Genomic DNA, 14,972 nt, shown 5'->3' with positions numbered 1-14,972 from the left:
TCTCACTAACTTTTTCCATTCCCTCTATTTATTTTCCCTTGATGTGTATTTCTCTGTCCTTTTTGCTCTCTTCTTATCTTTTACTTCCTTCTTTCTCTCTACTCTCCTGGTTTCATCTTATCATCTTCTCTGCCTCTTATTCTTCTTCTCACTCCCTTTCCCCATTCTTTCTCTTTACTTTCTCTTAATGTGTCTTTCTCTATATTTTACTTTTTTTGCTCTCTTCATATCTCTCACTTTTTTTCTCTCTACTCTGCCAGTGTCATCGTCTCATCTCTGCCTCCTCTTCTTCTTACTCACTTTCACTAAAGTTCTTAATAGGAAAATGCTAGGAGGGAGGGTGGGGACTCCATGGTAATTGAGTTGGGGCTAGATTAGGATAGAAAGCCAAAATTGAGTTTTTTATACAAACTACCATTAACCAAAAAACTAGTGGATCTTCAGTGGGGTATCCTTCTTGGCATTATCCCATGAATAATGCTTTTTCTGCAAAGAGAGACAGTATTTTATGCTTTTATGTAGTGTTTTAGACTATGCCCCCTTTTTACACTTTTACAGAATGTTCTTATTCATTTTTCTGCTAAATTAACATCCCAGATTTTTATCCTTGTTTTAATGAGTCTGTTTGTATTTTTAACAAACAAACAGTTATATAAGTAACAAAAAAGTCTTAGTTTCTTCTTTCTTTCCATCTGACTTACTCTCTTCTCTGATGCCTCAGTTCCTTGCTTACATCTGCTCCTCTCTCTCTCTCACTCCCTTTCTCTTCAATCTCTTTCCTTCTGATCGCTATTAGACTCTTCTTCTCTTCTTCTCTTTCCACAATATTTCTGTTTCTAATATTCTCTTAATCACACTCTTGCTCACATCTTATCTCTCTCTTTCTTTATTTCTCTCTCTCTGTACCTTTTTCCTTCCCCTGAAAGCTTTATTATTTCTCTGTATTCTTCTACTCATATTGCTCTCTCTCTCTGTCTCTTTCTCTCTCTACACTGATGTACCTCTCTTCATCTCACTCACTTTCTCTCTGTCTATGCTCTCCATCTCTAATTGTTTCTCTCGTTATCGCTTTCTTTACATTCTCTTGCCATTTTAACTATTTTCTTTTTCTATGTTTTCTTCTTTCACTTTTTTCCATCCCATTCTTTCCCTTTCTATTGCAATCATGCTCTCTCTTTCCCTCTTCTCTCTGCCCCTGTCAGCTTCTTATCTCTTTCTCTTTTTCTGCCCAATCTTTCTCTCTTGTTCTGTCTATACTCTCACATTCTCTGCTTATCATCTCTCACAATAACCTGTCATCTTTTGCTCTGTCACTGTTTTGTCTCCCTTTCTTATCTCTTTGTTACTCCCCCCAATCGCCAATCCTTTTCCTACTGTTTTGCTTGCCTTCTCCTTTTTTGTACAATCTCTTTTTTTTTTCTTTTTTTTTCTCTCCTATTCTCTACATTTCTCTCCCCCTTTTTTCTCTCTCCCTCTGTCAGTTTTTCATCTCTTTCTCTTTTTCTGCCCAATCATTCTCTCTTATTCCGTCTATACTGTCTCCTTCTCTGCTTTTCATCTACCACAATAACCTCTCATCTTTTGCTCTCTCACTATTTTGTCTCTCTCTCTCTCTTTTATCTTTCTGTTACTCCACCCAATCTCCAATCTTTCTCCCACTCTTTAGTCTGTCTTCTCCTTTTTTTGTACAATCTCTTGTTTTTTCTCTACATCTATCACCGCCTCTTTCTCTCTCTCCCCTCTCAGCTTCTCATTGCTTTCTCTTTTTCTGCCCAATCTTTCTCTCATTCTGTTCATTCTCTCTCATTCTCTGCTTCTTATTTCTCTCAATAACCTGTCATCTTTTGCTTAGTCATTTTATGTCTCCCTTTCTCATCTCTTTGTTACTCCACCCCAATCTCCAATCTTTCTATCTTTCTTCTACTCTCTACTCTTTAGCTCGTCGTCTCCACATCTCTCTCTCTCTCTCTCTCTCTCTCTCTCTTTCTCTCCTCCCACACTCACCCCTCACCCCCATACCCCCTTGCTACAGAATCACACGCTGTCGATCTGGCTTCGTGTGCACCCGAGTAAACCGTGTAAGAGGCGCAGATAAAACAGGCTGAAGGGAATCCATCACACGCTTTCGGCCATCACTGCGCATCATCCTAAATGATGCTTCCCCTCCACTCACACACCCCCTCCGCCGGCATCTGCCTGCTGCAGCGCGGCCAGCTGTGATTTGTGTTCAATAACGTGTGAACGTGCGGCCCGTTCCTCCTGTCTTCCTCCTTCTCAAAAAAAAACAAAAAGAGCCCAGCGAAAACCCGTTCTGCGTAGCGGAGACAGGCGCTCCTGCGCTCCCCAGTGCGCATGCAGATTTATTACACTCACGCTCCAGCTTAGAGCAGGTGTTTAAGCACTGCTCGGCCTGCTGTTTATAACTCATAATGCACGCGGAGACAGAGAAAGTGCCCGAGACCATCTACGTCAAGGGAAGTGGTGAGCAGAAACAAGGTACGGAGGATCCCCTCATGATGGAGCGCTGCTCAAGCTGGTTATGTCCTGAGGATGAATGAGAAAGCCAGAATGGAGGTGATTTATTATATTAGAGATGCAGATTTTGAAACTCAAAATCTGCCAGGCTGTGAAGGTAAGGGTGTCGCAGGTAAGGCAGCACCAGCGCGGTTGGCGTGTCTGCCACGTCGGCCATGTCTGCCACGGGCTGAAGAAGAGCAGAACCACACAAGTGTCTCCTCCAATCAGCTCGGCAATCAGGCACCGCTCCGATGCCGACAGTGACAAATATGGCTCTTAATATCCCGCCGCTCCACATTAATTGCATTTTTCTGGAATTTGCCGCGGCGTCACGGGGAGTGTGGCGTGAAGCAACAGTTAACAGCCATCACAATTAACACTGAGCTGGTCGCTTCAATCCAGGCCCTGCTTTGGATGTTGCCCAGAAGTCACACAGGCTCACATACAAACTGCAGAGCGAGGGCAGGCTGTGGCAATAACGCGCCTCTCTGAGACCCCACTGGCTAGTTGGCTAGTAAGCTATAGGCCGTGGCATGGGGTCTGGTTTTCTGGCCACAAGACTCTATTGCTTAAATGTGTCAGAGAGTGAGGTGGAAAGCTTTTATGAACTTGTGAGAAGGAGGTGTGAAAAAATGTGTTTAATAGAAGACATCAAAATATCAAGAAAACAAGGTAGAAATATGCAAATGTAAATGTTTGTTTGATGTTAAAATCAAATCTCATATAAAATGTTGTCTAAAGTTAAGACTTTTAGATTTTGTTTTATTTTGTTTCTTGCAGTCAAAAAAGGCAAAAACATATTTTTACTTCATTGCCTTCCTTCCAGTCATTTTAATCATTTTTCAGCTCAAATAACTGGTAGGAAAAAAAATATGTTTTTGGTCTTCCAGACCTCAGCTTGACCCTCAACTTCATAAGGTCATAAACTATTCGCAACAAGATTGTTGCAAAAACCCAAATGCTGGAAAATAATACTTTTTTTTAGTCTGTGCTGCTCAAACTAAATAAATAACACAAAAGAGAAATAAACCTTGTATCTCTGTAGACATTTTCAACAAGCTGTTTTTTTTTTTAAAGAACAGATTTGTATTTCAAATAAAAATCATGTAAAAGACCATTTTTTTCCTACCTGCTGATCTCAAAGTCAGCGGCTCTCAGTGCTAAAGCTTTGCACGCTAAAAGGCCAAGGGTTTTTTTTCTGGCTCTTAAAGCCTTTTAATTTTTAACATATAATGCCATGCCAGCTGAAGGTTGGCTGAGGCAGCTCTTTGCTGTGACCGTGAAAACATTCATTTTCCCCTGAGTCACAGTACAGGAAAGCATGCTGAATGGCATTCGGCGGTCTGGTCTGCTTTAATTGGGAGGCTAAATGCTTTAAAGCATTGGATAAGAATGAATCAGAGATTTGTGTAGCATGCCCAGGGTAGCTGCATAACATCACTCTCTGGCCAGCTATGAGAGCTGGAGCAGGAGTGGGTTGTGAAGTATCTCCTGCCTGCACCAACCAGGGTGCCAGGTGTGTGTTACAGACATAGCTTGGGGGAACGATCTCTTACAGACCTTGTAGAAAACGGCTTCACGGCCAAAATCAAGACCAGCCAAGCGCACGGCACGCCAACGAGCACGTCCGTGGATGTGTTTATGTTCGTGCACAGTCAAAAAGAACATTATTTGCTATTGGATTATCTCTTCTTTTCAGCAGGTTTTTATTTCAACTTGTGAGCGCTTGTGATCACTGCTGCATGGCTCCTATTATCTGCTCTGTTCTCTACAGGTAAGGGAGAGATGGCAGGTTCTGCACTTTGCTCTGTAGCCTTGTCAGTCAGGCCCTGCATCACCTTGCTTCAGGCGAGCTCCTGGCCACAGATTTCCGTAAAGCTGGTCCTTACCTATGGACTCCTCAAATTTCTCCAAAGTGGGTCAGTGGTCATATCAATATTGCAGTGTTTCGAGCTCATCACACTGCCGGATAAGCAGTCAGCTGCCACGCTGACTGAGAGCACCTCAGTCTGGACAGCGTTTTCTGACTGACAAGAAGAGACATCAGCGAGCTTTAGTTGCAGTTTTGAGCTTTTAAGCTTTTCCCTTGGCCTCCATCACAGCGGTCTACACTTTCTGCTTTATGTGATGTGCAGAATCTTAGTTCAGTAGCCAGTCACACCAGCTGAACTTAAAAGGCCTCAGTTTACTTCTTGCAGACAGAGACAATGTTCCCTTAGCTTCAGTGAACAGTCTGAGAAAATTGCAAAAAAAAAAAAAAATGAGTAGCTGTAGTTGATGCACAGGGGTTCACTCACCACCATGCACATGAAAGCTCAGCAAATTCTGCAGACTGAACAAATAAAAGCATGCAAGATTTGGGGCTCAGGCTAAGCGCTGCCACTATTATCAGGAGATCGCCAGTTCGAATCCTGTTCATGTAGCTTGCCATCAGCTACCGGAGCCCTAAGAGAGAGCACAATTGGCCTTGCTCTCTCTGGGTGGGTAGATGGCGCTCTCTCTCCCCACATCACTCCAAAGGGTGGTGTCGATCAGCACAGGGCATGCAACATCCTATGCTTGCAAAGGTGCATTTTGCATTGCGCAATACCTGTGAATTAATTTTCACAAGAAAGCATGCTGAGGCCACAAAAATGTAACATGTTACACCAAGCGAACTAGTTTTAATGAATCCTAGTTCTATACAAACATTACAACAACCATTTTGATCATTTTTTAGAAACTTTTATACATATATTATATTTTGTCTTCGTCAGCTGATCACAAGTTGATCACAGCCGCAGATTTACAGCATAACACAAGCAGAAACTGAGCTCTATACAATGCAAGTCCATCTATACAACAACTTTTTTTTTTCTGGCACTGAGATATTTCGCTACAGGGTCATTCAAAAAAACGTAGAGAGCCAAACTTGGATGTAAATTAATGATATATAAAAGTTAAATATATAACGTTACGTTCTTGTCATGAGGAGGGATCCAGTTAGCATTTTGTTACAGTTATACTATAACTGTACTACTTTATATACTATAAAAATAGCCAAACAGAAAAAAACAAGCGAGTTCAAATTTATTGATAATTATAATGTATTGGTGAAATAAAAAAGGGATGTAATCGAGGGAAAGAAGAATGGTCACAAGCTATCGAACAAACCTGAACTGCTTGAATTTTTTGCTTCAAGAGTGGCATAAGGTCACCCAAAAGCAGTGTGAAAGACTGGTGGAGAACATGCCAAGACGAATGAAAGCTGTGATTAAAAATCAAATCAGAAATATTCCACCAAATATATAAAACATAAGTATTGTTGTTTCTAAATAAATATAAAATTGTTTTCTTTGGATTATTTGAGGTCTGAATGCATGACTTTTTTTTTCATTATTTTGACCATTTTTTTGTGATAATGTCAATAGTTTTTAGAATAAAACAAAACAACAGTGTTCATTTTATTTAAACATATAACATATAATAGTACAATCAAAGAAACTTTAACGTTGCAGTGGTCTCAAAATTTGTGCCAGAGCTGTTTTAAACTAAAAACATTCACAACATATGGTTTAGAATACAGTATATCTTCACCCTAACTCATGTTCAGCTGGTGCAACTGGCTAGAGAAGATCTGTTCATCTGAGTAGGATCAACACATGAGAGAAGAAATGGTAAAGCAAGATAATAGAGCAAACCCATTATTCAGTTTTAGTAAACATGACGCTCACCAAACTCCTTCATGCCCACCTCTTCCATGCTGAATCAATGGGCATTAAGCTAGCCCACTTTTTTTTGTCTCCAGCAAAGTTCATGTTTTACATGCTTTTGTTAAGCTCCTGCATTTTAGGAAGCTACACAATGCTGGAAGATGCTTGACGGTGTAGAACTGCACTCTACGGACCTTATCGTCATATCTTACCCTTGTCATCCTTATCACTGGAAGTACACGCTTCTTCACAGGATCTTGTGGTCTGCTATTGATTTGAGGATCTGCTCAGTGTCCGCAGACCTTTCAGTACAGATTAGAAAGCGAGGAAAAGAAGGTAACGCACTTCAGTAAGCTAGACAGGTAGCACTTGTAGGCAGGGGAGTTGCCTGGGTATGTAAAGATCCGGGGCTCAGCCCAGTTAAGTATATTATATATATTACAATAAGTATCCTGATATATAACGTTTAACACTATAATGTGTAGTTTATTGGTTCATCAGTTGGATTCGGTGGAAAACATAACATTTGAGGGGCAGAGACCAGGGTTAACAAACTCATTTAAACTAAGTATAGTACTAAATTCTGGCTATCCACAACATCCAGCTTCTAGCAAGCTAACTATTTAGCTAAATACATTTTCGTTAATTACAGCTTACAGTAAGTTCTGCAATCCTAAATTAATAAAAAACTATTTGAAAAAGAAATAGTTATTAGCCGATCAGGTACATTAAGGCAAGTTAAACATATATATATATATATATTTTTTTTTTTTCTCAAAGCTTGACTACCTATCTAAGATAGCTAATTCTGACTGCCACAGGCTTCCCTACTAGCCCACCGCACTCCGCAAAACCAGCAAGCTCATTGGCTGTTCTCCTGAAAGGCGGAACTTTATCCTTGAACTGCCTCCGTGATTGGCGTTAAGAGATTTTCCATTCACAACGGCCAGTGGTCTGTCTCCTCATTAATAATAGAGCTGAGCTGAGCGAAATGTTTCGGGGCTGCTAGAAAATTATTCGGGGCTAAACCCCCGGAAGCCCAGGCCAGGCGACGCCCCTGCTTGTAGGGTCCCATAAGCAGACTTGGGCTTCAGATTGGATCAGAGCCCTTTGTAGCCCATCCTCATTCATTTGCCCTCAACCCAGGCTGGCTTTATCATGACTGATTCGCATCCGCCTCACCGCAAATCAATTACCGCGCCACAAACCTCAGCGCGGCCCCCTTTCGCTGGACGGCACACGGAGGTCTACGACCAAACCGTGGAGAGAGTGGCACGGTATGCAAGGCCTGATGGCTCCATCCATTACTCTGCCACCGCGGGTGACAGAGATGATTTGTTTGATTGGGGTTTTATTTGATCAGTGGGCATAAGCAGATATGGGGAATTGAACGAAACAGATGTGATTGAATCAGACGCTCTCGGAGGTGTTGTGGGGGGACAGGGGGCGGGGCTGCCCGGGGGCCGGCATGGTGATGAGAGCAGTCCATGACAGAGAAGCACCTTGGCGTTGCTCTGGTGGAGAGAGCTGGCCCATCAGCCTAATGCACAGTGACATCACATTAGCAGCTGCACTCAGCACCTCTCCTCTACCACTGCCTGCTCCATTAATTAGGGCTGAGCCTGCTAATGGTACGTTCCCCCCATTGCAGAGTGAAGGAATGCGCACGCACACACACACACACACTGCCATGACCCTCTCCTGCTCTTTGCCAGGGTGTGTGCACACACACATACAGAAAACACACATACACACACATACATACATGGTCACACACACAGACAGACAGGCTCGTATGGCATGATTGGACTATACCCTGTCAGCACCCTATCCTATCACACAGTGGAGGTGGAACTGAGAGCTGAGCTGAGGACAGCAACCAAATCAATACTCTATTCCTTCTCTTAATGGCTATTTTATCAATGAATTAAAGGCCGTTAAGGTAGGTGTGTGTGTGAGACAGACTGTGGCTGGTAGAAGCTGATGGGGGCTCCACCTCAACACTTGCTCCCTGGCAGACCTGATTAGTAGCCTATATAAAAGGGCTAAACCACAGCTATAGATTAGATCAGTCCAGAAAAGAAGATCATATAATGTAATAACCCATCAGCCCACCTCTTCAGAAGAATCATCAGCATTATTAATAGATGGCAGATGAACAGATATGTACAGACCTGATCTGCAGGGAGTGTGTCCACAGCAATTAGATTACAGTACAGTTCAGTGAAGACTTAATACAGAATACTGTATGTACAACACATCCTGCTGCTGTCACTCCGCCTGCATGGAGACAAATCAGCAACCAGTATTAATAAAAAAAAATAAAGAAAAATAAAATATTTTTTTAAGTATAAAGAAAAATAAAGAATCAGGGTCAGACACTGATAACATTTATGAATAGACTTTATCTCAATAGGAAAAACTTGGTTATTCCCCTTAGTGCCAATCCTCATTCTAATCCATCACATGTACTGTATTTAGACATACAGTTAGGTCCATAAATATTAGGATGGTGACACATGCTTCATGATTAAGGCTCTGCATATAACACAACTGTATTTGAAATTAAACAAATGTGATGAAATTGTGTAAAAGTGTAGACTTTCAGATTTAATTCAGTGGGTTAAATTAAATTCAGATGTTCTAGGAAGTGTTTAGGAATTGCAGATATTGGCAAAAATTGGCATCTCTGTGGACCTGTTTTTCTCTGTAAAGCTGCTTGGTGACAACTTTTGTTGTAAAAAGCGCTACATATAAATAAAGTTAAATTGAATTGAATTTTTATTTGAATTCTACACAGCCTCCTCATTTCAGGAGCTCAGAAGTAATTGGACAAACTATCTCAAAAGCTATTCCAGAAAACACAGTTCCACTGCTCCATAGCTAGATGCACACACATTGCATTAGTTATGATGGCAACAGATTTTTGGAAATAAATATTGTGATCACAGCCTAAAACAAAGACACTTATGTTAAAATTAGAAGAGGGTTAAATAATTAAAGTACAAGCAAGGGTCAAAACTTAACACATTACAGGGTTGAAAAGCAGATATAAATAAGAAAAAAAAACAAGAAAATAAAGTACAGAAGGAAAGACAAAGATAAAAATAAAAAATGAGTCAAGAACAAAACAGACAGAGAGAGATATACCTCTCAGCATACAGCTGAAAAAAACTGTGGCAATATTTCACCACCAGCTGAGCAAACAGACAAACTTTGTTTTATACAGGAAATCACAGCTGAACTGAGTTAGAACTCAGGTGAAGCTGATCTAGCAATCAAATGCTGATTGGCTGGGTGAGTTGCAGTACTGACTGGTGCATTTTGGGAATTGGAGTTCATTTATTTAGGTAGGAAAGTCTACAGAGGAACTGGGAAGCATGACAAATAATAATAAAAAAGTGCTAATAGTCTTTTTATATTAATCTTTTAATATATTTATAAAAAAATAATAATAATAATAGAATCACTTTTGAATCCAGAGATCCATTTCTGTAAAAGACACATGTAATAATGAATAAGGACATTCTGAATTGTTTAACATTCTAAAGTTGTTTTATACTCATTTCTCCTTTTTAAAAGAAGACACAAAGAAGAATCCATTGCAGCGTCTTTCTTTTTTGGAATATGCAGCTGTTACTATGTCACCATAAGTGAAATCACACCAAGATGTATTACTTCAGCCTGCAATCCCCTTACAATAGCCTATATAACGACGTAAACAATGAACTTCATTAACTGTGTAATGCCGTTTTTCTTTTTTTTCTTTTTTGTAACAAATACTTGCACACGCACTCTCCTCCACATGCACACATTAAGAAATACATTTGTTAGAGAAGAGAAAGCCCCCATATATTTCCAGACAGATCATTTGGCTTAATGCTTATTTACTGAGTGGAGAAGGCAGAGAGACAAATGTGCCGGGCGGAATAAGGTGCATTAGCAGGTGGAGCAATCCGTTAAATCCTTTGGTCTTGATCATTTAGGTAATGTCCCATTCATTTTAGATTCATGACTCCTCGGCTTCCTCGCCATCGACTCGGCTCAGTGTAAATCTCTGCCTGGCTGTTATCATGCCCTCGCCCCCTCCCCCCGATCCCCCCCATCCTCGTCTTTCATGTTTACTTTGAGGATAATTAACTGCATAATGGTATCGTGGGCTTCCTTTTTATTTCCAATCTAACAGGAATAGACAATATCACCTTTCCATGTTCCATGAGATTCAATCTTCTCTCTCTTCTCTCTTCTTCTCTCTCGCTTTCTCTAAAGCACCACATGCTTTTATGATCTGTAAAGTGTCTGAAAGAAAGTATGTGATTTTATTATTAGTGGTGTAGAATACAAGGCTTGGAATCAACCTTTTTACTTCATACAATAGAGCCCTTTTAACAAATAACCAAATACTAATAATTTATTCCATTTTGAACAAATCAGTTATTTGTTTTTCTTATGCTATTTAAATGATTAAATGTGATTTATTTATACATATATTTCTTCATTTAAAATAGAAGTTCATATGGGAAATAATAACTTACACTAGAAATGAACGGGTTTATATAAGGTTATATGTTGTATGGGCTAAAACATTATTCATAGTATGAATGAGTAAATGAATGAAGTTCAACTTATATAGTGCCTTTCTAGAAACCCAAGCACGCTTTACAATTTTACACGTCTTTACACACAAACACATCACACATCAACACTCATCCACACACCGGTGAAAAGCGGCAGCCAATAGCGCACAGCGTACTCTCAACCGGAAACGACCGTCCACCTGGAGGACTGCATCGGGCACTACAGCATTTACCCAGCAATTACCCAATCCATATTTGGGCAGAGTCATACATACATTTACACACACTTACACACACACACAAACTTACATACATACCACACACTTTACACATACACACAGATCAATTAAGAGTATCCAATTTACCAGATCAAATTAGATTATTACATTTTTTCTGGGCAATTTAGTGTATCCAGTTTACCTGATCTAAATGTTTTTGGACTGTGGGAGGAAACCAGAGTCCCCGGTGGAAACCCACACAGACACGGGGAGAACATGGAAACTCCACCCAGATAGAGACTTGAACCCAAGACCCCAGTGCTGGCTAACCACTAAGCCACCGTGCTGCCCGTATTATTTATAGTAGTAAATGAACATCCACAATCCATATGATCTGTATGTTTTTTGAGCATCTCAGAGCCAAAACCAACTTTCTAACTTTCTATATATACATCCACTGAAAATATGTATATATATATTCTGGTTTTATTGGTTTATTTATGGCACAGGCAATGGCTCACTTAGGCTGCATAATTATAAAGGCTTAGTTGTAACAAAAACATTGGCTAACACTTTACGTGGATGGTCCATTTGATGGCCTCGTTAATGCTCAACTGACATTCAACTGCATGTCTATTAAATGTAAATGAACTAAAAGGTGAAAGTAAATGATTCTCTATTGAATGTAACCCTACATTCAACTCTAACCCAAACTCTAATCTAAACATTTTGGGATTGTGTTTAGAGTTAGATTTTAAGTTTAGGTTAAGGTTAGGTTAGGGTTAGGTGTAGGGTTTGATTTTATGGTTGATTAAGGGTTAAGGTTAGGGTTAGGTGTAGGTTTAGGTTCTATTTTGAATCATTTACCTTCAACATAGAGTTAAGGTACATTGAATGGACATTCAATTTAGTGTTAGTTGAAGGTCAGTTAAGCGTCAACAAGGCCATAAAATGGACCATCCAAGTAAAGTGTTACCCAACATGGTAATTATTTCTGGATTTACTAAAAAAAAAGCTTACAGTATAGTGGTGCTGTTCTCTTGGTATGATGTGCTTTCTCTTCAGTTTGGCTTTCTTGAGTCTTACCTTTACAAAATGATGTGTTTAGCTTTTAATTTGATATAGTTTGATATTCCAGTATGTTTTTTTTTAATAGACAATGGAAAGAAGAGATAGTGTTAGCTTTTAGCCTTGCCTTCAGTCACTTCCCCCTCAGTTTGGGATTTTTTTAATCTAACCTGTAAAAAGAATAGAAAGATTACATATGATAGTGTTAGCTTTTAGCCTTGCATGAATCCACATTCACTTCTATGGTTTTTGCTTCTTCAAGTCCTGAGTTTGAGTACTCTTTGTGCATACACTGGCACAGGATAAATCATGGTGCCTAGATCACAGGACAACTTGTATTACTCAGTGTATTTCTGGTAGTGATGTGCCAAATTTCACTGTTGCTGGTGTGTTTTTTTTGTTTGTTTGTTTTACATCCTTCACTAGTGGGCTGTGGGTTTACAGAAACCTTATGACCTTAAAATAATGAGGCAGTGAGTCATTTCCAACCCTGTTCTGAAAATTGTTGTTTCTTTTGACTTGAACTTCAGGATATGATCACAGATACATGAGTATCTGTGATGATGTTTGCAAGCAGTCAATAATCACAGAATAAGACATAATGTAAGCATGCTGTAATAATCATGCATAACCCAAATCTTATTTATAGCTTTTAGCCTTGCCTCCACTCACCTGCTCCTTAGTTTCTCGAGTCTAACCTTTAAAAAAGTATGATGAGTTTAGCTTTAGTTTGATAGCCTGCTGAGTTTGATAATTCAGTGTGTTTTCAATGGACCAATGGAAAGAAGAGATAGTGTTAGCTTTAGCCTTGACATTGCAAACTTTAAAAAATGAGGCAATGAGGAAAGCATCCATCAGCCTTGTTCTGAGTATTATTTTTACTTCTTTCTTTTGACATGCACTTTAGTAATCATGTTTCAGCTTTGTGGGCTTCGAGTTGTCCAACGACTAAGGCACTGCCTCTATTATCAGGGGATCGCTGGTTCGAATCCTGTTCATGTAGCTTGCCATCAGCTGCCAGAGCCACCAGAAAACACAATTAGCCTAGCTCTCTCTGGGTGGGTAAACTCCAAAGGGAGATATTGCTTAACACAAGGCGTCTGTGAGCTGATGTATCGGAACCGAGTCGCTGCGCTTTCCTCCGAGTAATGCTGCATCAGCAGCAGTTCGGAAAGAGGCGGTGGCTGACTTTACATGTGTCGGAGGAGGCATGTGCTAGTCTTCACCCTCCTGGTGTTGGGGTATCACTAGTGATAAGGGGAGTCCTTATAAGCGGGTTGGGTAATTGGCTTTGTAAATTTAGGAATTTGGGAAAAATTAGAAATAAAAAAAAAAGGTTTCTGCTTTTCTGCAACTCGTATGCCTCAAATATTATTAAACACTAAACCACAATACTAACAGTAATTAGCTAAAAGAAAATAATATTTACTCCCTTCAATCTGATTACTGACCTAAAATCCAGCTCTGTTTAGTAGATGAAATGAATTTGCTGTTTATATCACCAAATAAATAACCAGATAACTGCAGAAATATGACTATGAACAGATTGTTGAGTGCATGTGACTACATTCAGTATTTGTGGTACTTCAGTGTACCAACATCTAGGGATTTAGGGGGACAAAACGCAATGCAAAAAACAAATGTTCATCTAGAAAACATTATTAAAGATGTCTAAAATATCATTTTGTAATTACTTTTTCTGTATGTGTACTCATTTACTGTTTTTTTTTGTTGAAGTTATGTATGTTACAATATTTTCCATACTATTAAGGTACTGTTTTTTATTAAAGCCCATATTAGCATATATGACTCTACCTGCGCTGTATGTTATGATATTTACATTTTGAGTTTTTTTTATTGTGCAAAAATACAATTCAAATTCAAAATTCAAATTAAATTCAAATCTCCCTTTAAAATATATGCTATGATAACGGCAGTCAAACATAGATAGCACTTTTAAAAATGAATACAGGTAAATAGTTTCAGGGAACTCTTGGTACTTTTTGTTGTAGTTCTGTTCTTAATTAGATAAGACGGTTTTATGTCACTGTCTTATAATTACTAATTAGTACTTTGCATAAATACTCTTCACCCCTTTACCACTTACCTCTTTAATGAATTGTTTCATTATGTCTATCTCTCTTAAAGTTTTAAATGGCAATAAAGGGCATTTGTGAAAAGGGCATTTTTAATGATTCACTATTTCAGACATGTCAGTCAGAACATCAGCTTAGCCTCATTCTGCACAGTCATCACTGAGTCTAATTTTTAATGAAAAAAGCACACCGCATTAGGAGGACAGTTAAAGCACTTTGAAGTTTTATTCTCTGGTTTACTTTAATGCGTTCCACTTTCATTCTTTCCACAATGAGCTGAAAAATAAAATAATAAAGCAGAGATGGACATGAAACAGAGTGCAATTAAAAAACTGGCTCTTTAAGAAAGCATCTCTGCTCTATCTGACAGATGACAGAACACGGAAATAATGGTTTTAGTTTAAATTAGGCTTTGGACTGTGTTTAAGCAGTGATACTCTGGCTCAAAATCATCATCTCCTGTTGCACAATTTCCCTTTTAAATATTTATTTTATAGCTGGCTTCTTTCAGAGCAAGTCCTGTTCCACACCACAGAAGACTTCAGGGAATCCTTAATATTTCAGCATCATATCAATAATGAATACAGTGCCACCATCTTTCTTATTATAGCTTTTATTACACGGGTTTTTAATTATGTATTTGACAAAATATTATCTTGCAAGACTGGTATTTGCATACAGCAACTCCAGATCCTGGTCACAGAAAAAACAAAGAACTGCTCATAAAGGACTTTTATTCTTTATTCTTTATTAAAATATCAATGATTTAAGCATTAAAACCATTTAAAAAGGTGGTGGAATAAA

This window comes from Astyanax mexicanus, chromosome 6 (assembly GCF_023375975.1).
Source record: "Astyanax mexicanus isolate ESR-SI-001 chromosome 6, AstMex3_surface, whole genome shotgun sequence".
Taxonomy (NCBI): Eukaryota; Metazoa; Chordata; class Actinopteri; order Characiformes; family Acestrorhamphidae; genus Astyanax; species Astyanax mexicanus.
Note: the sequence above shows the minus strand (reverse complement) of the source record.